This window comes from Anas acuta, chromosome 11 (assembly GCF_963932015.1).
Source record: "Anas acuta chromosome 11, bAnaAcu1.1, whole genome shotgun sequence".
In the NCBI taxonomy this organism is placed as follows: domain Eukaryota; kingdom Metazoa; phylum Chordata; class Aves; order Anseriformes; family Anatidae; genus Anas; species Anas acuta.
The window spans coordinates 3,391,965-3,419,686 of NC_088989.1; the positions used below are offsets into that span (position 1 = coordinate 3,391,965).

General features: G+C 38.2%; 1 long non-coding RNA gene across 4 annotated transcripts in view; it reads right to left on the reverse strand.

Annotated features, from left to right (window-relative positions):
- Window positions 1-658: 658 nt before the first annotated feature.
- Window positions 659-27,722, reverse strand: part of LOC137862708 (uncharacterized) — a 47,205-nt gene continuing 20,141 nt past the window's right edge. Inside the window, exons 2-5 of one of the 4 annotated variants that reach the window (XR_011100487.1) lie at window positions 19,752-19,863; window positions 19,251-19,369; window positions 15,065-15,183; window positions 659-2,593 (exon numbers count right to left, since the gene is read on the reverse strand). This is a non-coding gene — a long non-coding RNA (uncharacterized lncRNA). Of the gene's footprint in view, window positions 2,594-2,782; window positions 4,037-15,064; window positions 15,184-19,250; window positions 19,370-19,751; window positions 19,864-27,722 lie in introns of those variants that run through there. The other 3 variants (XR_011100488.1, XR_011100489.1, XR_011100490.1) reach the window with 3 other exon arrangements.

Consider the following 27,722-nt stretch of genomic DNA (forward strand, 5'->3'; position numbering starts at 1 on the left):
AAAAATATAATAGCTTTGGAAAGAAAATTAAATGAAGTTATAATGCATCCTTTACAGAAATTATGAAAGACTGGTATCAAAACAACTGCAAAGAAAGGTTGATGCAAACATGAAACCCCAGTTTCCAAGTAGTAAAATGCACTCCTTCTGTTCCATATTAGCATGCCATTAATGACAAATAGGATAAAAGGGCCTAATGAAGTTATTACTTTTTACTATTTTTCATTACCTGTAATTTCATACAGACAAGCTCTTCCTGGCTCAGGGCCTTGTAATATTCCTTTGCCACAGCCCTTGGCTGTTGATGGGAAGTGGGAAACAATCTTGGTCTGTCTGTGTATCACTGAGATATACTGCCTTGGCAGGGACCACATCTGTAACTCCCAGGAAAGGAGTTTTCCTATGAAAAAAACATGGTTTTATTTATTGAACTGCATGGTCTACCACAAACAAATCTCTAGCTTAAAGAAATATAGAGATAGAAACCTCTCTTTTAAATAATCTTGAATGCTTCAATCCCATTTTACTTTAGTAACAATATGAAAAGAAATAAATCAGAGTTCTGTAGCTACATGACACTAAAATTTCATTGATTTCAACTAGACTATCAAAGCAGGCTCACACTAGGAATGGACAATACTACGAGCCTTGCATTGTTTATAGCACTTTACTGCTCCAATACTTTTGACAATTCACGTGCAAATGATTTTCTAAACAACTTACACTAGATTCTGATCTTTTGATTATGGGGTAGGGTAGTGCATTTAATTCTCATCTCTCACTAATGTTTTCTTTTTTTTGTTTAGTGGGTTGTGTTTTTTTCCGGTTCTTAGTTTATTTTAGGACTATTCTTTTTCAGATATGTTCTGTATGTACATACAATAAATTTCCCAAAGATTTTTCAGAGAAGCATAGTGATATGGGTTTAACATATTAAAAATAATAAAAAAAATGAAAAAAGTTCCAATTTTAGACAGTTAGATAAGTTGAGGTATGACACCTGAAAGGAGATATTAAGATAAAGCAATGGATCTTGAAATCTGGACATCTCTTAAACTACTATAGTACTTCTGACATCATTCTCTTTCCTGTGGCTTTTAAAAAACAAATCAGTGTCCCAAATTCTGTTTTCTGTAAATACAGTTGGAGATTTAACACAAAAATATAAATTATTATTTTTTTAATACTCATCATTTTTTCATCTTCATTCATTCTGATACACACATTTAAACAGTTTCCACTATTTCAGTTTTCTTGGTCAAGCAGAAATATTTATTATACTTGTTAAAGTTTATATTACCCTGTAGCAAAGCAATTTATTGTTACTATACATGGGTGACTTTCCTGATTATTAAAATACCATTAAAGTGAAAACTGTTCAACTCACACCACACTTCTTTCTAATTTTTTCCTGTTTTTGGACCTCAAGCGGAATATAACTACAAAATAATACATCTGGTTTTTAAATTGAGACATAAGAGTTTAACTGAAGTTGGACTACTTGAGCATCTGCTGCACTGTAGCAGGCTCAAGGGACTGAAACTATTCCCCAGGATTAAATCTTGACTATCAGCTTGTATCACAGACATCACAGGGAAGGTGAACATCACCCGTCCTGAGCTGGATACAGCAAAAGGAAAAGATAAGAAGGCATCTTTCTCAGCTATCATCACTTCACTTGATATGACAGGTAATCACAGCCTGAAAATATTACTTCTAAATTCTTTTCAAATCAGAATGGAATCAGATTTGGGAAATGAGTGAACTTCTCCTTGTAGCCCAGAAGACCAGAGATGTTCTGTCCCAGTGGAACTGGCTGGTATTTCAGGCTGTGTAGTCCTGTGCTACAGAAAACCTTGCACAGAGAGTGTGCTCATTTGTTATGTGATTAGTACAACCTGCAGCTCTTACCGTTAAGAGCTGGTTCCAGATACGTAATGGTTCAAAAAGCCCTGACCCTCCTTCAAGAGGACCGTAGGAGTTTAGGGTGACATTCAGTTGCTCTGTCAGAATGGGCGGCCCACCAGAAAACACTCTCCAGGGGCAGGAGAAGTTGGGGCTGCCCTGCTTCTGCAGCTCTGCTGTGAGCACCCTACAGCCACGGATGGTGTACAGGTGAAGAGCGATGTGCTGTACCTCATGTGCCTGGAGTTTTCTTCCACTGAATTTAGATGACAGCTTTGGAGAAAGTACAGTCATTTTTAACATTCCCATGGGATTTCACGTTACAAATGTACAAGGAGGAGAAGTAGGTAAATAATCTTTTTTTTTTTTTTTCCAAATCAAATAAAAGCATATTGTTGGGCTCACATATTCTCTTTGAGTGTAACAGGAATGACAAGAAGTTTTGTTGTTTAGAATACCTCCTTTATGTATCTTTTTACAGAGACGATGACTTGACTCTAGCTAGAGTTTTACACACCCAATTTCCAACCAGCAGTGATTATTTATAGCTGAATTGTCAACTTCTGCATGCAGGGAACCACGATGGAAATGCTGACAGCCTACAGCCCATAAAAGCTTCAACGGGTTCTGCGATGAGTTTTGTATTTCTTTTTTCAGCATAACGCTTCCTGAGCTCTTTGTGAGAATCCTGTAAAATTAACACACAACAAAATTCAAATGCTTGTAAGCAGATAAGCACGCTGAGCTTATTATGTCTGTGCCTTTCATTCACTTGCAGTTACATTTTCTCTATCATTTGCTGTCTTTGTATTGATAACTCACGTCATTTTAGAGCTGTCATGAAATGAGATTTTCAATCTGAATTCACTGCATTTTAGGTAATATTTCCACATCTTTTTTTCTGAAATTGAAACTCAGGTCAAGTTGTAGACTGCTCTTTGCTGGCAATAAACAATTATACCAGTCCAAGTACACATTTTACTTCTTAATGAGCTGATTTTTTTTCCTATTTCTTTCTCCCCATTATCTTAAAATGCAGAGGATGGTAATTTAGTTTTCTACACAGAAAATCCCCTCCAGTAAAAAACACATTCTTCTGAAGCTGTAGTGACCAATAACAAATAAAGTTCAGTTCTTTGGGTGATGTCAAAACAATGCCTGATAGTAACAAAGCCAGCTGCTTTGATTTATATTGCCTTCCTCCAGCAATACAAGCCAGCATTCTGCTTGCCCTTTTCACTGCAGTTGCACATTAAGCTGAATGCTTTAGAGATTTTCTACAACAACTCCCAGATCTCTTTCCTAATCAGTATTCGACACATCTTTCCTTTTAGCAGATGCGCTATTTTTTCCCTTTGTTCCAAGATTCATTGTTCTCCATTAACTGCAGTTGCCATTTATTAGTCCAGATGCAGAAATGATCCAACGACCCCTTATGAGTCGATGTGTGTTCACCCACCCACACGTCTGTGCGCCAGCACGCAATAGGCCCTTGGATCATCACATATTTAAATATATGCACTGAAACTATAGACTGTTTACGTGAGATTTATGATGTTTCTGAAATGTACATAGGATAATGAAATGGGATTTTGAACTGTTAAAAGTAAACCTGCTTCAAAGCTAAAAATACACTCATCTGGGCTTTGAGAGTAATAAAACAATACATAGAAGCAGATCCTCAGCTGGTGAAAAAGCTTGTTAGAATTAATGCTGTGTTGATTTACACCAGGTAAGAGTGTGATCAATTAAATCTGTGCTGTGAACTATATAATTTTAATGAAAAATTTAAATCTAATAATTCTTGGCCACACTACTTGTTTGGGGGAGAAAAAAATGAAGAATAGAAACACTAAGGGAAACCATTCTTTAAATTCAAATTGGTAGGAAATGGAGTGTGTAATACTTAAATATTCAAACTATTGATAATACAAACAGGTGGCAACCATATAATATAAAGTACATTAACTTGGAATTCTGTAGACACTTGGAAGATAGGAAAATAGGATTTCACATCGTATTAGTTCACCGGTCCATGAAGTCTTATATCCTTCTTTCAACATTGGCTAGTAGATAATTCTTCAGTGGAAGGTAATCCCGCCCCTCATGATGCATTCAGAAATATGAAATGCTGTAAGACAGAAGTGGCAGAAAAATAAAGGACAAGACAGTAGCGAGAAAATTGGAAAAAGCCAACCATACGAGGTCATAGCTTTAATAAAGAGGAAAGAATCATTGTCTTAAAAACAGGCTCACTTGGGCATAGGACAGCTATAAGTATGCAGTGCTTTCTACCCCCAGGTTACTAACGCAGCTCATCCCCCCATCAACAACACTGCCTATAATTTATGATCACAGTGGCCTTTGTGAATAAAGATGTTTCCACTTCATAAAATCAACAGAATTATCAGCACCCTCTCTTCCCCATCACCTATCAGGGGCAGCAGGGATAGAAACTCGGTGAACCTCCCTTTGCGACAGTCCCTCCAAGAGAGCACTGAAACGTAGTCAAGAGATGGCTGGGAAGCCAATATCAAACCGGCTGAAATACTGGCTTGGCTACCACATAAATAAAACTGGATTTATATTCAGTTAAATGTTGTGCCATGTTCTGACAGATAATACTTGCAGTTGCCAGGGGTTGTGAATAAATAAAAAAAAAATGAATCTGCAGTCATTTTCACACCAGAAACTGCTGTTTAAACAAAACTAAAAAAAAAAAAAAAATACTTTCTGTCCCTAACATTGACATGTTTGTAATATCTACACTTTTCTGTCCTGAGCAGGACAGTGGATTCTCAGAGGACCCAGAGCCCCTTTGCAAGCATCTTTCCAGGCCACGTTGGGTTGCTGCAAGAAGAGCAGCTCCTGCTTTGGCAGCCTAAGTGCCCTCCTCAGAGGACCAACTGTGGGGGTCAGCAAGCCACAGAGAGGCAATGTGGGGACCCAAACACCACAAGGAATTGGCAGAAGCCTCCACAAAACCCTCCAATCCCTTTCCATCAGAGCCAGAAGAAAACAAAGAGAAGGGAAAGGAAGGAGGCTGAGCTGGGGCTGCTGACGCTGACAGGAGACTACCTGCTTTATAATGAACATTGAACCAGGCCCTCAAAGAGGTTTCTTCAGCATTTTTCTCCCTGACTGTTCTCTTGGAATTAATTATATCTCAACTCTTTTGCAATTGCTAGAAGGTAAGAGACATAGCACTGACGATTGTGCTAAGCTTAAAACACATAAGGGCATGGGGCTGTAAGCATGTGTCTCAAACAAATGATGCTGGAGGGTAGCAGAGAACATGGCAAGTGGTACTGATGGTGGGAAAAGGCCCTATATCACACATGAAAGGAGTCATCACTGCACTTTCTGCACTTTCAAAAGGTCTGCAGCAACCTGCTTGCTATATCTATTGCAGCCCAGGAAAGACTAAAGTATTTATCCATATTTTTTCTGTTACAAAGACTCAAAGTTGCCTTTTACTGCCATGGGACCATATGTGAATAGAACACATTGCAGCACTGATCTCATTAATCTCCAGAGAGCTGCTATAAGGCACATGATGAGAAACATTCAGATAATGCCAATTATTCTCATGAGCCTGGGACCATATGAACCTGAAAAGAGAGGTTATGGTTGGGGATGTGTTAGATTATCCTGAGCAACTGAATATAAACAGCTTACTACACTCCTGTCTTCATCACTATTTGATATGAGCTGGCATTGAGCAGCAGCTTTGGTGGAACACAGCCCTACACACAGTTTTGGTTTTCTCTCCCCTTCCAGAGGGGACAGAACATGTGCAAGTCAGGGGAAGCATCTCAATAATGAAGAGCAAATTTTATCTTTGTTTGTAAATTAACATGAAACAATTTTCCAGCTAGATCTAGGGACAGATCCTTGTTAAACAGCACAGCCAGTTCTTTCTTTTGTTCCCAAATGATTATTTTACAACACACAAAAATAAAATGACAATTTACAGTGCAGTGGCTACAGAACTGTAAAGCATTCTAAAAGCTAAAATCAGGCAGAAGCTAATGATGCAGCAGATTTACTAAGCCAGATCTAGGCATATGATACAAAAATATACTGTCCAATAGTTTGTTGCTGTTTTCTCTTAATATATTTTGGATACAACAGCACACACGGCAGCATCATTTAATATATTAAATGATCCATCTTGTCATGTTATGGCTTCATCTGATATGATCCATTGCTTTACAGCACACTACTATGAATATAGAAAAAAAAAAAAAAAAAAAAAGCTTGTAATAAATTACCACAGCATCTGTTTACTTTGCAGTATCTATTTACTTTCACATTTAGCCCATGCCAGCATGAGTCTGACTACAAAAAAAACATGTCCTTTTTTGAATCTTTGTGAGCACTTTATCAGCATGGACCACAAGATGTTGTGTTCTCTCCCCTAGACAAGAAATATTCCATATGTGACCAGTAGACCTGACATCTTGCTAATAGACATTAGCATTGGAAAAATCTTGGTCCATCTTTGAAGGTGACGAGTGTGTCAAATCCCACAGCTACCAGGAAGGGAACAAAATCATTGGGAGAGGCAGTCCTAGTTCCTTTCATGGAAAGATTCTTTCATGATATTTGCTCCACTCTTGAAGTATCTACTTGATAAAGAGCTTAAGCCTAAATCCCACATGTGGTCCTTGTGCTGTTCCTATAGCAGAGAGCAGCTGGATATCCCAAGAAGAGTGTTACTTCTTCACACAACCTAAAACTGTGTAGCAAAGGGATTGACCCTGGCATTCACAGCTGGGAATGTATAATTTAAAGGAAATCTGGAGATACTCTAAAAACTACAGATCCCACAGAAGTGCTATAATAGGGCAGACAACAGAAACCTCCTAATTTATGTATCAACAGGCTGTTCTCCAATTCAGGTGTGGATATAAACATAGTTCCAGACCAAGACTAAAATCTCTTCCATTTCTCATACCAGAATTCTTAAACAGTTTTTCCTCCTCCCATTGTAAATGACATCTTTTGATATGTTATCACATTTTCTCATACAAATTCCATTGAAACAGTAGGACAGCATAACAAAACACCAATCTATTCCTGCTACATTCAGCAACTAAAATTAAAGAGTTTTTTCTCCTACTTGATCATAATTGTAATATTTCAGATTCTTTCTACAAAGAGCAGAATTTAATGGCTGTTATGGATTTTTCACCCCCTTAGAGAATTTCTGCAAAATTCAATTATTTTTGGAGACTGCTTGAGTTTATATCTCACAGTGATGATGAATTACCTATTGTACTGGCTGACTTAAAAACAATACACAAAAATCAATTTTTTGACAAAAGGAAAGACACAGAGAATTCAGGACTGGCACGCACTGTCTTTGTCCTGATTTTAAAATGAGCTAATTTCAATCTCTTTGCCATTTAAAACCACTTTCTGTAACAGCATCTGATTACATTTCATCTGTTTAGGTTTCCTATAGAGATTGACTTTGCCAACAAGACGATTTGCCATCAAGAAATTGTAATTAACTTAATGAACTCTGTCTTTTAAACAGTTGGAGATTTTAGAGCTAAGAGTAATGATTATCACAAGTATCAAAGAGTTTTGTTTTAAACATACATATTCAGTGCCAGATATAAGCAATTTGCATGCTAACATTTTCATGCTCAGATCTGACAGTGGTATTTAGGATTGTTGACTGTCTAAAGTAAGAATAATTTTATGCATCAAATAATAGCAGTAGCAACGACAATAAATAACACTGAAAATGGAATTTAAGTAATGTCGCTTATAACCATGTGTTTTACAGCTCAAATGTGCTAATAAAAGAAAAACATGGCACCAGTCTAGAGCTAGTGCTCTTCTGTGAAGCCCTGAGACAGAGTTTGAAACCAACTTTTCATTCTATCCGTGAATCTAAGAACAGATTAGATCACATACTTTAGGCTTGAGTAGCATATAAATTGTCAGGAAAAAATATAGGTAGCCTGAAGCTACCAATAAAAATTGCAGTACTGCCAAATGCTCAGACTTTGTGAACCAGCTGATCTTTTTCCCCCTCTAGAAGGATTTTCATATTAATCTCATACTAAACAAATCAAAAAGTATTGCACTAGTAAAACCTGACTTGGTGTACTGCTGTGATTTTACACGGCAAAAACTCAACCTGTTCTCATCCCTAGACAACCAGATGTTATGTTTTTGTGTGTCAGAAGAACAAGTCTAGTCACTGAGCAGACAGAAAAAAAAGGACCCAAAAAGGCATTTTTTTCAGGCCAAACTGTAATATAGCCAAGCTGCCGTGCCTTGTACCTTCTGGCCATGTGGTCAACACAAACACCAGAGCGCTTTGCACTCCCAACTTTGTAGGAACAGAAACACCAGCACACTTACCACTGTGGAGTTAGACTTCAGATGAGCCTGAAATGATTATGTGATGTAAAACAATAAGTTTCCAGAGAATGGGCTTGAATGGGAGTGACATCAAACAGCGACCAAGGAAATACTACTCTAAGACCAGCATTCAGCATGCCCTCCCTCTGAGCAAAGCTGATAGTTGTCTATACTAGAGGTCCAGATATTTGTCTCGACTTTATTATGAAGAACATCGGCTCCGAATGTAATTTCCTGAACAGTGGAACCAGTGCTAAGGAATAGCATAAATATTTATCATCTACTTTCTTGAGAAAGTTGCCACTGTACCTTTTTGCCATTGGTGGGCGAGCTCAGCCCTATCAGCTGGATGCGTAATTCCTCCTGCCTCAGCAGCGCAGCACAGGACATCATCCCAGCAGTGCAGCTATACTGAGTCTCTCCAAGGTACATGTATTTGGACAGTCATTGCCTGCCTGGGGTTCACCTTTCCTCTGAGAAAAATAGGTATTGAGTGAGAAGGAATGATACGTCTCAAAGTAAGGCATGCATGGCTTGCATTGAAATCGCAGTGGCTGCTTGCTGATTTTAATGGGTTACCTCATCTCAGGCACTTTGGAAAGACAGTTCTCAAAAGGCAATCAACATTTCCTGAGAAAGATCAGTCTCCCTGCAATGGCTTCATGCTGAGCATCTCTCAGGACAGAGCTACCTTGCACGGATTAGGCAAAGAGACTTGTCAAAAAAATGTGTTTGTTTTCCACCCAAGCAAGGCAGCATTTATCCCGTCTCAGGTTTTTGTTATTGCTAAGATACAGATACTCACATTCTAAGAAATATGTTCCTGTTTTTAATGTCACTCCACAGACCTCATGCCATAACACATGCACAATTATAAGGTCACTGAAAAGCAAAAAAATTTACATCTTATGCATGGATGTAACTTTGTATGAACAAAGCCTTCCCCAGTGCCTCCCACACTGGTGAGTTTCTAGAGGGAAGTAGTAAGAAATTCCTCAACTCAAAGGTAAAACCAAAAGTTTTCTTACTGCCTAAACTGCTGCAGGAAGCACACCATAAATTGTGGATTAAATCTGACTTCTCCTGGGTTTCTGTGGCACACAGAATTAAAACCTGTGTAAAGCCCTATAACATCACAGAAAAAAAAAAAAAAAAAAAAAAAAAAAAAAGAAATAGAAGCTACAAAACAGCAAATATTCTCAAAAAAAGACACCTGTGCATAAAAGTACACCTCACATCTAAAATAACTGAAGCCCAGAGACTTGCCCTGGACTTAAGCAACAAGTTTTTTGTTTGTTTCTGTTTTTTGTTTTGTTTTGTTTTTGTGATCTTCTTCCAGAAAAAAATAAAATACTGAACGAATTCATCATTTGTGAGACAAAGTAAAATATTCCCTGCCCTGTTTTAAAATGCACATACAAGCATCCACACACAGACGCACAATATGGGGGAATGAAGACAAATCCTGACACGGCAAAGTGCAACCAGCTGATGATATTTTCTGACATGTACCTCGAGGGCAGAAATCAGCCCCAGTGGCTGGGCAGGCTTCCCCTGCCATCACTCACCTCTGCTGATAAGCAGTCCTGCCAGCGGCACTACGGGGCTGCTCCTGGAGCTGCTCCTGCAGCTTATCTCAGCTGCCTTCATTTCTGTGAAATCCTGGCTGCAAATGTAACAGCTCACTTACTTTCTGGAAGGTTTTATTTTATTTATTTATTTATTTTTAATCAGGATACCTATGACAGCCACCGTTCAGCAAATGTGCTTTTTTGCCTTTTCCTAATAAACAATTACCGAGAAAATGATCGGAACAAATGTAATTTATGTGGACAAGCAAATGCGCTGCGATGTAGCTACGTTATGAGACAGGCTCAGCACCTCCATGTACTGAAAGAGGAAAGATCAAGAGTTATTATGCTCAAGAGGATGAGGACAAGGTTGTCACCATTCAGCACCATTCCCCTACATTGCCAGGGGCAGGCACATTTCCATACGGCTGGTAACATTAATTAAGATTGCCTTTTAGGGAATTCCTGTAGGGATCCACACTATCCCCCAAGTTAAACACTGCATAAGCAGAAACATGCAAACAGTGCAGTTTTAAAATTTGTGAGGCAGAACACCATCCCACCTACATCAAAATAAGTAAATAAGAGATGAAAGGAGAAGAAACAAAGCCACAGAGAGAAGAAATATGAAAATCACATCCTTTTAGTAATATCTTTACTGTTGCTCATAGATATGGTCCAGCATCTACCTACCTACCTGTTTCAGACAAATGCTTGTTTGTTTTTTGTTTGTTTTTTCCTATCAAGAAAAACAAAAAGGAATTCTGAAAATAAAAGTAAAGCAGGCATCAGTGAGGGCTGCAACTGCCCTACAAACAATATCCACTCAGGACAGTCATTGGCCATATTTCAACCTGCAGCCCTCTGCATTTCTTCATTTTTTCTTTTTCTCAGAGGTTATGATACTTCCTCACTTTTTGGTTTCTCCCCATTCTCATTAAATGATACTAAACCTCATTTTTTGATAAAAATCTCAGCCTGAGTCTACTGCAAAGGGACTGCTCTCCTGACTTGGCCTCTTCTGCTTCCATAATAAAATGGGGAGAGAAAAAAAAAAATGCAAAAGCAGAACTGGTAAAATCAAATGCCTTATTAGGAGAGTTTCTCTAGTCTTCTAAAACCTTCACAAGTTTTATTGAAACAAGTTTTATAGACTGGTCCTGGGAAGCTGACACAGCTGGTTGGGTGGAGTAGTGGTGGCACAAGGGAACCCCAAGGTTTGCACTTGCAGCCCTTGCCAGAGGAAAGGAGGGATGTGAGCATCACTGTGCTCCAGCAACATCTCAGCAATGCATGGGCCCCTTGAGGGCTGTTAGAGGTTCATAAAAATCAGATTAGGTCAGCTACAGCCAGGGAAGCATGAGCCATTGGGCTGCTGTTGAGCAGTGTCAAAGCCACCAACGCTCACCTTTGCCCTTTCTCCTGTGGTGACAGTGCTCAAATACAAATACTGGATCTCCTTCTAACCTGGTTTTGGAGACTTTCAGCTCCTGTAAATCTTCAGCACAGACACCTGCATAACCTCAGGGCTACTGCATGCGTGCTAGGAAGAAAAGCATGGTCTGACCTTAAACAGTGCTGTAGTCTCCTGGGCTTACTTCCAGTACCTCTGTATGTGTTCCCAATTTTGGGCAAGCTTGAATTTTCCACTGGCTTTGAACACACAAATAAACCAGCTCACCAGCTTCAGAAGCACCCCTAGACTCATAAGCAGTTAGCTGCAGCTGTCATTTTACACAAATGTTTCTCACCGTGATCAACTGGAAATGCAATGTGCTCCTCATTGAAATCATGCTTAATTGCAGCTAATTCCGGTGCTATCAGAGGAAACGTTTGCACATTTCCTTATCGCGGACCCACTGGCAGACACTGACACTGGTTTCCCATTTATTTCACACTCAGTTCAAAGCTGCCTTCCTTGAAATTCTCCACAGACTGTTTCCAGTCATCTTCACAGATCTTGTGCCCATGCTAGTTTCCATTGAAGTCACTAGGCAAATTTCCATTGATTTTAATTGGACAGGCTGTTTAACCTTTTTTTCCTCTGGTAATGAAACATGCTAACAAACAATTCAAAACCACATAGCTTGGGTCTCTTATTTTATGGCAATACTGAACGTCAGCTCACGTCCATCCCATGTTTCACAGAGATTTACAAATAACCACACTTTTATGCATTTTTCTCTTGATATGTACACCACTTGTGAAACTGAATTTTGTTCTGAGATTTGTTTGAACAGGACTTTTGAAAACAAACAAAAAAATACTCTGCATTATATATTATACTGAGATATAACGTATCATATCTTGATTAGTTTGTCTAGTAGTCCCTTCCTTGACCCCAAGCATAATAATATAATTCTCACATAATTATGAAAATGGTAGAACATACCACAAGTGTTCAGACTGTGAAAGTTTATTCTTATATTTTGTCTTAATGCTGTCCAAAGTACCAGACTATCTGAACCCCCAGACTTGCTTCTATGCAATGGAGAATTATAGGAGGGTGAAAAAAGGACATCTACATGGTCCTCATCCCTCTCAAGCTAATTGGAAATAAAAGAAGAGAACAGGAAGATGGCTGGAGAAGTCCTGTTGGGTGGCAGTGGTTAAGGAGACTTGCTGAGTCCCACAATGAATTGTGCCTCAACTCCAGGCATCTCCCAGGGCTGGCACTCCCTTCCTGCCTTCCCTTCCCTCTTGGGAAGGAGGATTCCTTATCTTTGTCAAGTTCTATGAATATTTTGCTTGCAGTGTTAACAAAGGTCTGATTTCACTCGAGGGCTGTGACTGAGCCTATTCAGGGTGGTTATTATGACTGCAGTAGCATACGCCAAGAGTAAGATGCCTTCCATGGTAATGAAAAGAAAACCACAACAAAAGAAGTCCAGAAAGTTCAAGTCTACCTCAGATTCACTGGTTTCTGTGCTATTCTTTCATGCTATTCATTTACTCACAATGAACTGCTGCAGAATTTAAACACATTTGCTCTGTTTTTTCCTCTATACAAAACAAGGTTGATTCAATGAAGAAAAAAAAAAAAAAAAAAAAAGCCAGGCTGTCGCTTTGAGATTCAAGTATCTTGATACAGATACTACCCAACAGATAAGTGAAGTTCATTAATTACCTGGATTGCTCACAAAATTAAGTCCTACCAGCATCAAGTTCCAAAATCTTTGTCTCTGAAAGAGCAGTACTTAATAGGCAGTACTGAATATTTAATATTCCTCTCCATCCAACAGAATGTTTATTGCATAGGTCTGTCATGATATGACTGGGAAGGATTAGATTAAAAAGCTAACCATCTGTAAACTGAGCCATGTTTTTAATGGGAAAAAAAAAAAAAAAAAAGCTAGCAATTGTGTGGTGAAGTGCACCAAAATGTTAACTGCTTACAGTCACATGCTTCTGGGCTGGTGGATAGGGTGATGCAGATAAGGTCTAATAAAATATTTTTACTGATAGCAGAAGTGTCATTGATAGAACTGGAAATTAAATTCCAATGGTAAAATACCGAGAATAAGTGATGGTAACCAAACCTGAAAGAATGACATTTCTCTTTCTGGTTTAAGTCCAGGTGATGTGAATGAGCATGTTAAAACAAAGCTGAACAAACAAAAACTATAATCACATGCCTCATAAAATGTGGAGCTCATGGCTCATAGAGCCTTCCTTAATACATAAGGAAATCAGTACTGGTTTTAATCTAATATATCCCAAAATTAGGTTCTCAAAGTCACACAGAACAGTCCTGATGAGACCCCCCAACTTTTGCTTCTTACTCTCCAATGCAAAATGTCCTCTCAAATGCCATAATGAGAACTTGCAGGAATGAGACTCTGGGGAATTTTTGAAGTGTTAGAAACATGCAACTATTGTGGATTAGTATTCCACACAGAGCCATCATTTGCAGTGTTTGCACTCATTTTAACATTCCTTTTAAATTAAAGGCACAATAGGTAAACTGGCAGCATGCAGATGGCTTAAAGAGTTTAAAACATCCTTATTCATAGTTTTAATATAACAGAAGCTATTTAGAACCCAATTTTTGTGCTCTTTGAAAGGTAACGGGATTTGTTCTGAACACTAAATTCAGCAGGAAAACAGCAGGTAATATGGATTAATGGGTTTGCATATTTTAAATACAAATAGTATGAGTTAATAATATCCCTTTAGATATTCAAACGTACCTTGAAATATAGACATCTAGCTGTGTAGGAAAGGCTACAATGGAACAAAACTGTAATCACTATGGAATAGGCATGGCAGAAACGTGCCACTTAGAAGAGTCCTGAAGTAGATCCAGGAGAGCGCTGCTGTACTCAAATGCATGCAGCTAGGGGCAGGTGAAAGATGCAGACACTATTCAGTAGGGCACTTTTTGGTAGAATGTGGGAAGTTGAAGTGCATAAAGGTAATCAGACATTTAACAAATTAATAAATTAATAATAATAATAAGAAAAATCTAAAGCCTGTGGAGTCTGTCAGCAACAAACACTGAAGGAAGGCTGAACTCATGCTATAAAGGTATCCCTTCCACTTGTAATTCTAAGTCCAGCCCCATCTTCAGAGGCTGATTGAAATTCTGAGAAAATAGTATGCGTTTGATATATTCTGGTTTATAGTCTGCTGGTTTCCAGAAGTGATGGTCCAGGTTTCTTTTCCCTCTCTGTCTGAAGAGGATCTAACATGTCAGAGGAAAACATACTGCCAAAGAGCAATGGGACATAAACTGTAAAGTCAGCCAGAGATGGAGGATACTCTTTGCTTAGAGTAATGCAGGGATTTGGGGGTTTCCTCTTATCTCACTATTGTGTCATTTTACCAAAGGCAACTGCTGATGTTGCCACTTTGAAAGAGAAGCTCATAAAGCCAACCTTGAGTAGACTTGTTGCCCACCACAGCCCATCCTGCATGTAGGGAAAGAGACCAGCTCAGGTGGATAATGTGTTGTCTTCTCCTTTGGGGGCAGTTCTAGGTATGGAATATTAGCATCAAAGGCAACGTGACACATTCATTTCTTTCTCTATCTTGGCACCTTAAAAAATTCCCATCCCTTCCAACAGTGTTTAAGTTGCTGACTGTAGGTGCCTATGAGCACATTCACGATGGAGCATCACAAGTTCTACTTAATAAATAGTACAGTGCCACAATCTAGGGAGGAAAAAACAAACAAACAAACAACAATCCAAACATAAACTTACCCTATTATCTTGCTGTCAATTATCCTTGATGGGTAATTGCACCAGTGGCCAGGGGAAAATGCTGGCAGGTGTAATTGCTGGCTTCTTTTTCTGAGGTTATAACCCCAGACTTGCACACCCTGTCATCAGGTACACACACACACAAAACATTGAATAAATTATAAGCTTCTGCCCTGCATAAATAAGGAAGCTTTTAATTTAAACTGGATAATTTTACTTGCTAAAACCATTTTACTTCCACTGCTTCTCTAACCGTGCTGGGTGATGGGAGCAAAGATCTTTACAAACCATGTGGTCTCTTGTTAAAACATACAGGTGCTAGTACAGAATATCATAAGGAAAACCATTTATGTGGAAAAATGTTGCATGCTGAGTTGACAAGAATCTACTTGTGCATATTACAAAAAAGTACAGGGTAGTTTAAAACTGACAATCCATTACTAGAAATCCATCTTTTGCTTAGGATGATAAACCAAGATTGAATTATAGATTTCACAGCAGCAATTCCCACATTCTGCATTTAAATCCACACCTTCTGCTTCCCCAAAGCTTTTTAATCCATTCATTTGAAATGAATGTTCATGCTCAAAAATTGCCTCAGTTTATGAACATTTTCATTTTAGGAAATGCAACAACACAATCCCCCAAAATTGTTCAGAAACCTTGTTAAAAGGAGCACTGTCATCAAAACCTAATTTTCAACATTTATTTATTTATGGTCAGCTTGATTTGTAAATAAGTGCATGCCCCAAGTGTGCAGCTGCATTTCCTACTTAATTCAAATTTGCTGAGTGTGTTCAGATGTAGTCATACTTTGGGCCAGATTCTGATTTTAGACACTTGCATGCATGTATGACTGGACACGAAGCCCTCCTAATCCAGTTTGCCTCACAAATAAATGGTATGTGTTTGCTAACCACATTCTCCCACTAAATTATATCTGTCTTATATGAAGCGATTTAAAATTGAGATTTCCATTCACTGTACCGTGATCATCACTGTCTCTCGCAGTTCAACAGCTGTAAATATTGGCCACTTTCTTCAAACTGATTTTACCCCAGAAAGGGATACCAGCACAAGCCCAAATCCTGATTGTTGCTGTTTTCTGCTCATTTCACTTTGATAATTCAGCATTAATAAGAACACTTCAACCAGTCAAAAGCTTGCTGGACTGAGCAGCCTGGGCCAAACCTCGTGTCACTCTTCCTAAATAGCTGGCCCAAACTTGCAAACAGATGTGTGTGTGGGAGAGAGAAAGACTTCCTAACTCTCAGCAATAAATCTGAAAAAAAGTTCAACATTCAAACTCCACCAAATGTTAATCAGTCTGCCACCTTTTGTTGTTCTTATGAATGACTGTAGTCAGGCTATTTAAAGCAAGTGATGCATTCAGTTGTTGATTGTAAGTGCCCATTGAGGGCACCTCAAATGAACCACAAACTCCCTTCAGTTCTCATTCCCCCTTCCCAGCAAAGGGCTGGACAGACTTTAAGAAAGTACAAGAAGTTCATCGACTAAGCCAACAGAGTCCTTCAGAAATTATTATTGGGGCAATCTTGGAGAAAAGAGGAAACACAACTATTTTAGTAACTTTTATTTCTCATCCAAGCCTACCGTGGCTCTACACTTGTTCTCAGACCCCAGCAGCAGTCACACATCCTGAAGCAAAGACTGCCCAGGCTCCGTCCCCGGGCAGCCACTGTTCCTGTGTGTCCCCTACCCAAGCCAGGGAAGAGGTGTTCTGTGTGAGGAGAAGTGACTACGCTCTTACTGCAGTGGTCAGTATTTTTATTTTTATTCTTCCCCCACAAAGCCAGAAGTGCTATTCCATACCTCGGAGTTTTTCCTACCTGTTCAGTCTCTCTGCTCAGGCACAGCCAGAGGTTGTATGCCATCATCCCATAAGTGTTATTTTATATGCTAGAAAATCTATTTCAGCCCCCTACATAAATATTGAAGTACTGATCTTGTGGAGATTCATGAATGATTTCAATTTAAACAGCCAGTCCCAGTAATTTCAGAGGGCTTATTTGCAGAGTGTAAAAGCAAGAATGGTCACATGCATTGGCCATGCAGTGCAATAAATGGCTCAGTTCATATGTGCCAAAGAAATGTAAGAAAGCACCTGTACTATCCTCTGGAAAGCCCATATGACTATCTGCAGGATTTGATCAGAAATTAAAAGGAAAACCATCTTTGTGGAAACAGAACAAGGTTGGTGTTGCCAGAAGATGTGACAGTCTTCGTCTTCTAAGCTTCTGTTTGTGAGTCTTTCTGCTTCATATTCAGAACAGGAGGATACAGAAAGGTGCCACCACTGGCACAAATGCCTTTTGTATGGCCCTGGCCACGAGCAGTGGCTCTGAGCTCAAAGCCCCAAGGGGGAACAAGAGTTTTCATGGACAGGACATCACTGTGAACCCTCTGGAGCCTCTCCCAGACAGAAGAGCACTGCACAGCCTGGGCTGAGCCAGGCAGCACAGTTAGTACAAGTGATGCGGAGCTGAACAGTATATCAGCGTGACAATGCTATCTCAGCCCATGTCATTAGCTAAATATATAGAGAGAGTTTATGTATGCATACATGTAAGCCAGAACACCGAGGCCTTAGGGATACATAATATTTTTACCAAGAACAAACATCCATACCTAAATCTGAATTTATACCGTCTAAATTTATACAGTCTAGAAGCATTAGTTATGTAAACAGAAAACATATCAAGCAACATTTCTGCCAGACTGCCATACTGGACACACAAAGTGGCTTAACAACACGAGTCTACTCAGCCTGTCCAAGTATATCCTGCAATTGTTTCATCTCTATTTCATTTCAAACCCTGTCACCTGCAGCTTGTGGCAGAAAGGTTTTTTTCCCATAAGTGAGGGTGACCAAACTCCATCTCCCTGAAAATGGTAGAAACAAATATTTTTTGGTCATTTTTCCTGCTTTTAATTGGAGCTGCATTCACCATCTCTGTCTAATCACTCCATCCTCAACATACGCACCAATACCCTAAGCTCCTTATTTGCAGGCACCACAAAATACATGTTAATGAATCAACCCCAAGATGTAAGAGTTTTTGGCAGTAGTTTTCACAACAGCCAGCTTGTATTTGTTTTTAATCAATGTGTAACAAAAAATAATAATTAAAAATATTAATGATCTTAAAGCTGTTTCAGTAGAAGTGTTATTAATTTCAATTGAGATAAAAATTCTGGAAAGAAAAAATAAATGTGATTTATCTCCATGTTCAGTGCACTTCCCAAATACTTTGAAATTTTAATTCAAATAAAATATATTTTATCCAAAAAAGGATCTTCAAGTAAATGATATAAACGTTGACTTAAAATTTTCTTTTGTAAATAGCCCACACAGATTAGTTAAAGAAGGTTGCATTTGTATTACTAAAGCTGCTTTTTAATAGGTAGCCCAAACACAAGAAAAGTGGTTGCCAGTTTCCCTTCTTGCTATTCCCTTGTGAGTGAAAGATCTGATACAGCTGCCTGTAAACATAGCTGCTGCAAGTACTAAGCAACCAGATTTGATTTCTAAGGAATTTTCTTCCACTGGCATTTAGGTACTACATCTTTGTAGAATGAGAGACACTTCTAGGCACCAGCACTACCTTAACAGGAGCTTATAAGCTTCTCACTGAAGAGTCAGAACTACAAGAGCTAAAACCTGGCTCTTCATGCAGTCTGATTTAGCAGCCTCCGTACTTCACAAAATCAGAATTCTATTACCAAAGAAACCCTGCCAATGACATGATATTACACAGCATGAAATCACTCCGACATCTAATCTTCTAAGGGACTTACATGCCAGAAAGAATCAGGAAATCTATGCAGTCATCATTTCTCTTTTTTTTTTTTCTCCAGTTTCCAAGCTTAAAGCAGATATCAGTCTGTCTTCTGAACCCTGCATGTATTTCAGGATTGTTCAACATAAAGAACCATTCTGTATTTGAAAAGAAATCATGTTAGGATTATAAATTAATATTAAAAACAATTCCAACACTCTCACTGTCTTTATAAAGAACCAGAGGTCTGAAAATGTACTTGAAAGGAGGTGGATTACAGCAGATACAGATACAGTTCCTAGTATATTGTTTTTAGAAAAGTGGAATAACAATAAGGCCTGGAGGTATTCTCCATTTTCTACATTCTTTTCATAGCATTTTCTTACCCTTTGCAGTAGCACAAGCCCATCACATCCAACTCTCATGAAGCTGCTGAGATTCAGCATTACCTGGAAGCATTTGTGACACCAAAACCAATCCACAGCCCCAGCTCTGCAGCTTACACCTGTGAATGCACAGATACCATTTTTTCTATTAGAAATTGTAGAGAAGAAAAAAAGATAAGAAGGTCAGTCCCAGAAAAATAATGCAATAGGTTATCTATGTGACTTTTAGTCAAGCTTAATCCTTCCTACTTGAAGGAATCTGGAAACCCAGATACCCCAGTCACAACTGCTGGAGTTAGGCAGAGACTCCCCGCTGGATGTGGGAGAGCTTAAGCATCCTCAGGGACAGGGAAACACTGTTCTCCACCATCACAGAAATAGATGAAAATGGGCTAAATCTGTATCTGCCAGTTTTCAGAAGCTATTTTTTTTTTTTTCCTGAAAGAAGTGACCTGCCTAGCAGAAGAAATAGCCTGAAAGAGTTCCAGCTCCGTACTTCACCTCCTTGTCCTCTTCACCCTTTGTGGGAGCTCACCCAAGTTAGAAGCTACTCAGCAACACTTGGTGAGATGTTTGGCAGCTGTTCACACACACAAGAAGTGGTTTGAAAAACCTGCAAAAGAAATGCTGTCAGTTCCCAGGTACATTTTCCAGAGCAAGGCAGTCACTGTGCCAAGATTTTAATGAAGGAAAGTGAAGATCTCCAAGAGAAACAAAATCAGCTGAAGGAAATCTAAGGCAAGTGGTTAAACTCAGTCATTTTGTCCTAGACTCATCAAGGTTTGTTTGTTTGGTTGGTTAGTTTGGTTTTATTTGTGTTTTGTTGTTGTTTGTTTCTGTTTTTAAACTCTGAACCAAGGACTCAAAACATAAAATAAAACAAGTAATCTGTGAGGATTCCCAGGGAAGAAAGCTGATATTCACAGAAATTAAGCTGGAAATATTTTTAAAAATTGCTTTTAATATATTATTTGTATTAGTGCACTCTATACCAAATAGCATAAGACACACACGAGAAAAAAAAGATGACTAGATGCACGTGTTAAGGTCATGTTACTGTTGGCTTATGCTTTTACGCTACATAAGCCCAGTGTCATTGCCTGACTCAGCTCTGAAGAGAACACGTGTCCCAGTAATGCCGGTACACACCAGCCTGCAGACAAGTGCTTGCAAAACGTAATAGATATATAATGCATGCCAAACTGGAGCCTTGAATCTCTAAGTAAATACCACATCATTTTGATCTGTTAATAAATAAGCCCTGTCCTGCTTAGTCCTGAGCATGTCATTAGGGAGACAGAAGAGCACCACGTGGGGGAAGGCAGGCGTGAGGATAGCGTCTAGTGGGTCAGGGGCACGTCAAGGATCCCATACTGTAGCAGCTGTCCCTCTGCACAGACACACATGATTGAAGATATCAGTGTGGATAATTCATACTTCAGAACTTCTTTGGTACCTTTTTATATAACCAAACTCAAAGAAATAGACAATATATAATTAATTTAATGTTTAAGATGAGGAGTTACACTGGCAGATTGCAGCTATAGCCTTTAATCTTCATTATGGATTCAAACACGAGCATCTAAAGTAAGATTCAAGTGGAATGAAATTCTTTTTGTTTAATGGATAACAATCAAGTAACACGTAATCCCTTATAGCAACGGTTCTGCAACTACTCTGTCCATTTTATGTGCATAATATATCTTAATGGGCTTTACAGCAATTTAGGCCACAAGACGAAGCATCTGGCAAAGACTAATTTATGAGAATGTCACTCATGAGTAACGTATACCATCCACAGAGATGAAATATTTGATGGTACAGGCACTCAATCTTATTGGTATCCGGAAGTCCTGTAAATACTCTTCAAAAGATGAGAATTACTAGAACAACAAGAAAGCCTCCCAAATGCTGTTACACTTTATAGCATTACTTATCTTTCAGTTGTTATCCTTTCAAAAACACTTATTTTTCACTCATTAATAAGATTATCTCACATTAATTAAGCTATTGTCTGCTTCTTTCCTAGATATTCTTGCATGAAATCAGCTCCCTACAGCTTGTAGGAATAAAGCAGTCAGCATGTAAACAGCATTATTAGGATTTTGAATTAAAAGTGATTTCAAAGATAAATGTAATATTTTGTTAATATAAACGCAGCCCACATATTCCAGTCATTTAATAGACCAGTGAGGAAAATCATAATTTCAGCGTACGTGTGCAGGAATGACAAGCTGTGGTAATCACAAGTGTATAGAAAAATATGATTTGTTTTCAGTTTTCATTCTAAGTACATGCAAAGTAAAGATACTAGTCTGGGATGCATTTGTTTTGGAAAATCATGACTACACTTCAGTAAAAACAAAGTTACTTCCCATTGTTTTAAACACATATACAAGCACATGCGCTATTTGTGTATTACTCACACTGATCTACAAAGTTCTGGCAGAAAAAAATTAACACATTCTTTAAAGGATATTAAATTTCCCAACCAGATCCAGATGTTGAACAGTCTTACAACAAAAATAGTCAAAAAGCATGAATGCTGTATGAAAGGACAACCTGAGGTTTTTCAGCTCACAGTTCAAAAACACCCTGAGAAAGTATCACCCACAGCTTCAATAACTATTTTATCTACACACTTCATAGCTTCTCAGCTAGAGTTGTGTCTGAAATTCACATGTGTACCAGCACATCCCTCTCTTCTATACCATCTTCAACAGACTTAGAAGGGTGATGGGTGGTTAAAATTACAAACTCTTTCCTGTATTCTGGTCTGAACAGCTAAGAAATTAGATAGAAATTACAAGGTTTGCCATCCCCTCAGTGGGGAACAGGTACTACAATTTCACTCCCTTTGACCCTTTTGGATCTAATCTGTGGCATCACACTTGATGCACTTCTTCTGGGTCACATTCTACCATTTTGTATTGTTTGCAGTATAATCTTGCTAGCAGGATTTTCATGGTTAATTTAGGTTTGAGGGTTGTTTTTATTTATTTTTAATGAATGTGTGACCAAGCCATCTCCCTCTTCATCTGCTCCATAGATTTATTTTGTATTGGGCTACATCTGTTTCAGTACCTTAACTGTTCCAATCTGAGGACTATTGACATTTTCATTATGTGTGAGTTGACAGTACATGGCTATATTAAGGGATTTCCAACTATACAGGGATGGGGGGTGGGATCACTCTTTGCAGATATTTTTAGTAGATTATGCTCTTCAGTATAGCAAAATGACAAGGCAAAAAAAAAAAAAAAAAGTAACATTTTAGTCAGTGTAAGAGGCTACAAAAAAATCACAGCATCCTTGTGAAATAAGCACTGGCTGGAGAACAAGGTACGTGTTATTAATATATATCAGTATCTATATTCCAGAAGGAGATAGCCAAAGACTATAATTAGCTCTGAAGCTAAAGTACGAGCAGCATAATAATAACTGTTAGACTAAAAAGGAATGTAATGAATAAAAGCTCAATTCACAAAGGAATACAATGTTAATATTGAAATTTGGACATGTTAGAATGGTGAGTTTTAAAAGAGGAGCATTTAATGATACTATCTTTGCAATTTATTTAGAGTAGATATGAAAAAACAGTTATAATTTACAAGAACAGGTAGCATTTTATACATGTTTTACGATATAGCCTATCAAATCAATCATTGCCTTCAATTCTGCTTCCAGTGTACAGATATGCATGCACTGTGCTGCACAAATACACACACATTTAAATTATGCTTGCCATTTTCCTATAGTATTAAAAAAAAAAAAAAAAACAAAACAGAGAAAACAATGTTGGAACAGATAGACAACAAAATTCACATATCTCTGCTTGTTTTCCATATCTGACCTTGAAAGACTGCTTACACATGATGGTCAGTAAGTACCTCCCTCATTCTTATTGATAAATTATTTACACATTCCCATTCAAAACTAAGGCTTGAAAAAATGGGCAGAGGGAAGGAAGCCAACCATTATTTTGAATAAAAAAGAATTAAATCAAAAATTGTGAGCTAACAAACTGCAGTCACATTCTTCTCCTAGTGTTCTATTACCTCTCTTTTGATTTTACCAGTCACTTACTATTCAACACATTAAAAAAAAAAATGTCACTACATATAAAAGCTTCCACACTCTTGACCTGGCCTACATATTTATTCTTCTTCCTCCAGAGTCTGTACTGAACTGAACTTGTTTTTTTTTTTTTATTTTTATTTTAAAGTTTCTTTGTCTGTATCTGCATTAGTATTTTCACAACTTTCTTTACACTATCATCCTGTCACCTGCAGCTGAAGTAATCTATTTTTCTCTACCAAATATTCTGACTGACCACATACAAATCTCCCTTAGTTTTTTTTTAAAGTTTAAAAAGGTTTTTTTATTTACATGGCAACTTGCTAGGAACTTTATGGATAAGTTTCCTCCCTCCACCTTATAGACATTAAAAAAATTACTTAAGTGTAATTCATGCAGGAAGGTTCTAACAATTTGGGTTAAATTCAGTTGAACACAGGTATAAGTTTCTGCCTATTTATCAAAATAATACATTCTTAAATCTGAACTAAGACTTTTTACCTGGTTGTCAAGAACAATTAACTACATTGGCCATATGAAAGCAGATTAGCGAAACGTGTACATATGGAGCGGGCAGAACTACAGAACACAAGACGGATGACCCGTTTTTCTACATGACACTGCCAGCACTTAATACCTTAGGATGCAAGACAACAACACATCAAGTCTATTATTTATATCCAAAAAGAGCCCAGAAGCTTCAGATTGTCTCCAAAATTCTGGGGACCATCACATTTGAGACCAAATATTATATGTATAAAACCAGCAAAAAAGTGGATTAAAATATGCAACATATTTTGAGAGTCTATCAAGGATTCACGCTACAGCAGCATGGAAGATTGGCAAGGAGGACTAGAAGTTAAAATAGCTGTAGACAAAGCAATTAGCATCTTTATCATGTGGATATTGATCCAGCTGATCTCTGTTAACAAACCTTCCAAAAACGAGATAGGAAGGCACTTGCTTATAATGCTAGATGAAACAGGCAACAGCAAAATAATCAATTAAATGGAGTCATGTGATGCCCACTTTGAGCATTAAGAAGGAGTGGAGAGATCAAATGAAGAAAAAAATGATAATTTACAGTTGGGAAAACTCTCTAAGATGTTTATTTGAAGTCAAAAGTGATAACGTAATCCCATGAAGCAGGAACAATCAGCATCCTGGAGGGATGAGAATGATCCTCTCCAACTTGAGAAGAGCCTTTCCCCGCCTCACTCCAGGAGCCGGGCTGTATCAGCCCTCACTTGTGGTGGTTGTAGTAACAGCAGGAGCTCTGTCCAATGCCGACGTGAACAGACAGAGCCAAATACTCCACATAATGAGATCCTATTATCTGGAGAAGCAAGGGCTGATTGCCAAAATTAGTGTGTCATCACCTTCCCCCCCCCCCCCCCCCCCCCCCTTCTAAGGCTCCTAACAATATTTGTCTCTCTTTCACCCCATCTCCTCGCAATATACATTACTACCATCATACCTTGTCAGAGCCTAGATCCTATTTTCTAGACATGGTGCAAATATTCTCATTTCTGTAGTCCACAGAACAGTCAAGCCACACTCAGAGAAGTTTAAAAGGAAATAAATGTATTAAAGAGAAAGAAAGCTGCTGGCCTACCTTATGTAAGGATTATTAGAGCCAGGAAGAGAACTCCCATCTCTATCCCACAGGGTCCAACTACCAGGTACTGCTGCCTACACATTCTGCATCTCTTCATCTCCCATCCACACAGATTCAGAAGAGCAAAGTTTCACTCATTTGGGGCCATTTTTCACAGTTAAAGAGACTTTTGCCATGAAATCATGCTCAAAATAATGCTGTTGGAATTACAAATATGAAATACTTGGAACACCTCTAAGTGAACATAACATAAACCTTTGAAGGAGTAGATAATTCTGTCCTTTGCCATTCTTCCCTTTCATGCTTGGTTCCCAAAACGTCTTTTTAAAGATATATTTTTATATAACTTTAATTTTACATATAGATATACACAAATTAGATATAGATACAGATACACGCACACTCTATATATATAGAGAGAAGCAAACTTAGCTGGAACTTGCAATAGCCATTTCCCAATAGGAAGTAATTCACTAGAAAAAGAACAATAAACCTACGAACAATAAAACTACCTACCAGCAACACACTGGGGCTTTTTGATGGGTCAATAGTCTTTAAAAATTCCAGACCAGCATTCAGGGATTTTGGTACTTGAAATAAACTGCATGAGAACAATCAATCATTCATCACAGATATACTAAAAAATAAAAAAATAATCAATTGTTTCTAACTTACAAAATAAATCTGACATGCTCAGCATCACACACCATATCATTTTCAAATAAATAGGCTGGAAAAAAAAAAAAAAAAAAGAAAAAGTATGTTTTGAGGACTTAAAATACCCTATCTGAATATATGATGCTGCATATTTTTTCTCTACAAAATAATTAAGAATAAACAGTACACAAAGCCTGGTTTGAATCTCTGCTGCAAATTCTGAAGCAATGTAAAACTAAGATGATTCTATTTATTTAAATATGGGGTCACCAACTTAAAACAGATTGAAAATCAAGTCTAAGGAATAAAACGCAAAAGGAATGAATGTTCCGGTGATTTTTTTTTTCGCCACTGGTAAACTTAGTTCATTGCAATCGGAATGCCTTGGGCAAAAGCAGCATGCCCCCGACACTTGTGCTGGCAGGATTTCAGCCACCTTCCCAGCCAGTTGCTTAGCAAACGAAACATCTGCTGTCCTGAAGCAAGGCTGGAAGCCTGAGTTTACACAACTTCACAGGAGCACACCTAACCTGGTGCCATGGGCCCTCCACTCCCTTGTTCAATAGACGTCAGCACATTGAACCTAAAATGCTGGCTTTAGATTCTGCACAGGAGAGGTCTGATCTTTTGGCTCTTGCTGTGAAATGGAGCTTTGTAAGTTAGTATATTTTGTACCGGACAAGGAATTGGAGATGGTGAAGTATGATGGTGATGTTGTTTGAGACACAAAAAATGGTGCTACTGATGTTCAGAAGAGCTGCCCTCCTACAGAAACAGGTGCAGAAAAAAAATACTGAATTTACCGGGGGACAGGAGTACTTGCAAGATACAATATTCATGAAGTTTTACCTGTTCAGCCTTAAAAAGAAAAAAACGGGTAGATGCCCTTGTCTACAAATACATAACATGAATAACAAGGAAGGGAAAAGGATTTGTAAGCTAAAGGAGGAAAAAAAAAAAAAAAAAAAAAAAGTATAAATTAGCCAGGAATAAATTTAGTCTGAAATTAGATGAAGGTCTCTAGCCAATACAGGAGAAAGGTTACAGAGCAGAGTCCCAAGAGGAGAAAAATTCTAATTAGTTTTAAAACAGTGCTTGATCACTTCATGGAAGGTATTGCATGGCATGGATATCTCCTACAGCAGAGAACTGAACTTGTGACCCAACAGATCCTTTTCACTCCTAGGAGTTTCCTCACATTAATGTACATGAAAAATCAAAACCTTCCTCTTTTTCATATTTCTTACACTTTAGGTCTATTTTAATATTGATCTTTTTGTGTGTTTCCAGAGGTTAAATTCATATTTTTAACATTTTATATGCTGTTTTTATGTTGAATTATTTAAAAGAACCAAACCAAACAAAATCTAACACCGTGCTGCAGCCATTGATTCCATGCGTACTGTTATGGCCCCTTTATCTGAATGTTATTTAATGAGTGTCCCTGAAGGGATTAGCATGTCAATGTGTGTATATTGATTTCCTAATCCAGTCCATCAAAGCTGTTATGATCTGGCGACAGCACAAGAAACAGGAGTTCAAGGTTCTTCACACAGCTCCGACAGTATGTTCTCAAGCCTCTTGATGTGAGAATTAGCTCAGTCCTGAAGTCCAATTAATCTGATGAGACTGTCAACAAAGATGTCATTTCTAGTCACATTTTTGGGGATGTGGACACCTGTCTAAGATACAGAATGAGATCACCAGCTCATTAACATTTTCTAACAGATGGTAAAAAGCTGCATTTTATATCATTTTGGACCATTCCAGATTTTATAGGCAGGCCTCTATGCTACCCATTCTGAAGGGCTGCACACCAAAGTCAGTTTTAAGAATAAAAATATCAGGTAGACCTCTATTTAGATACTAGCCTCCGGATGTTACAGTGGAAATAGGAAGCATTTCCAATCCCTTCTTAGCTCTTGAAAGAAAATTGGACAAGAAGAAGGAGAGAAATATATATTACATCAGAACAACTGGGGGAGGGGAGTTGGTCAGACAAAGCCTTTTTCTGATGAATTTGAAATATCATCCAATATTTCCTCCCTCCCCCCCAAAAAAAAAAAATATTCCAGCATGGAAATCTTCACTCCTGACACCTTTGCTGGGTGGTGCCATGA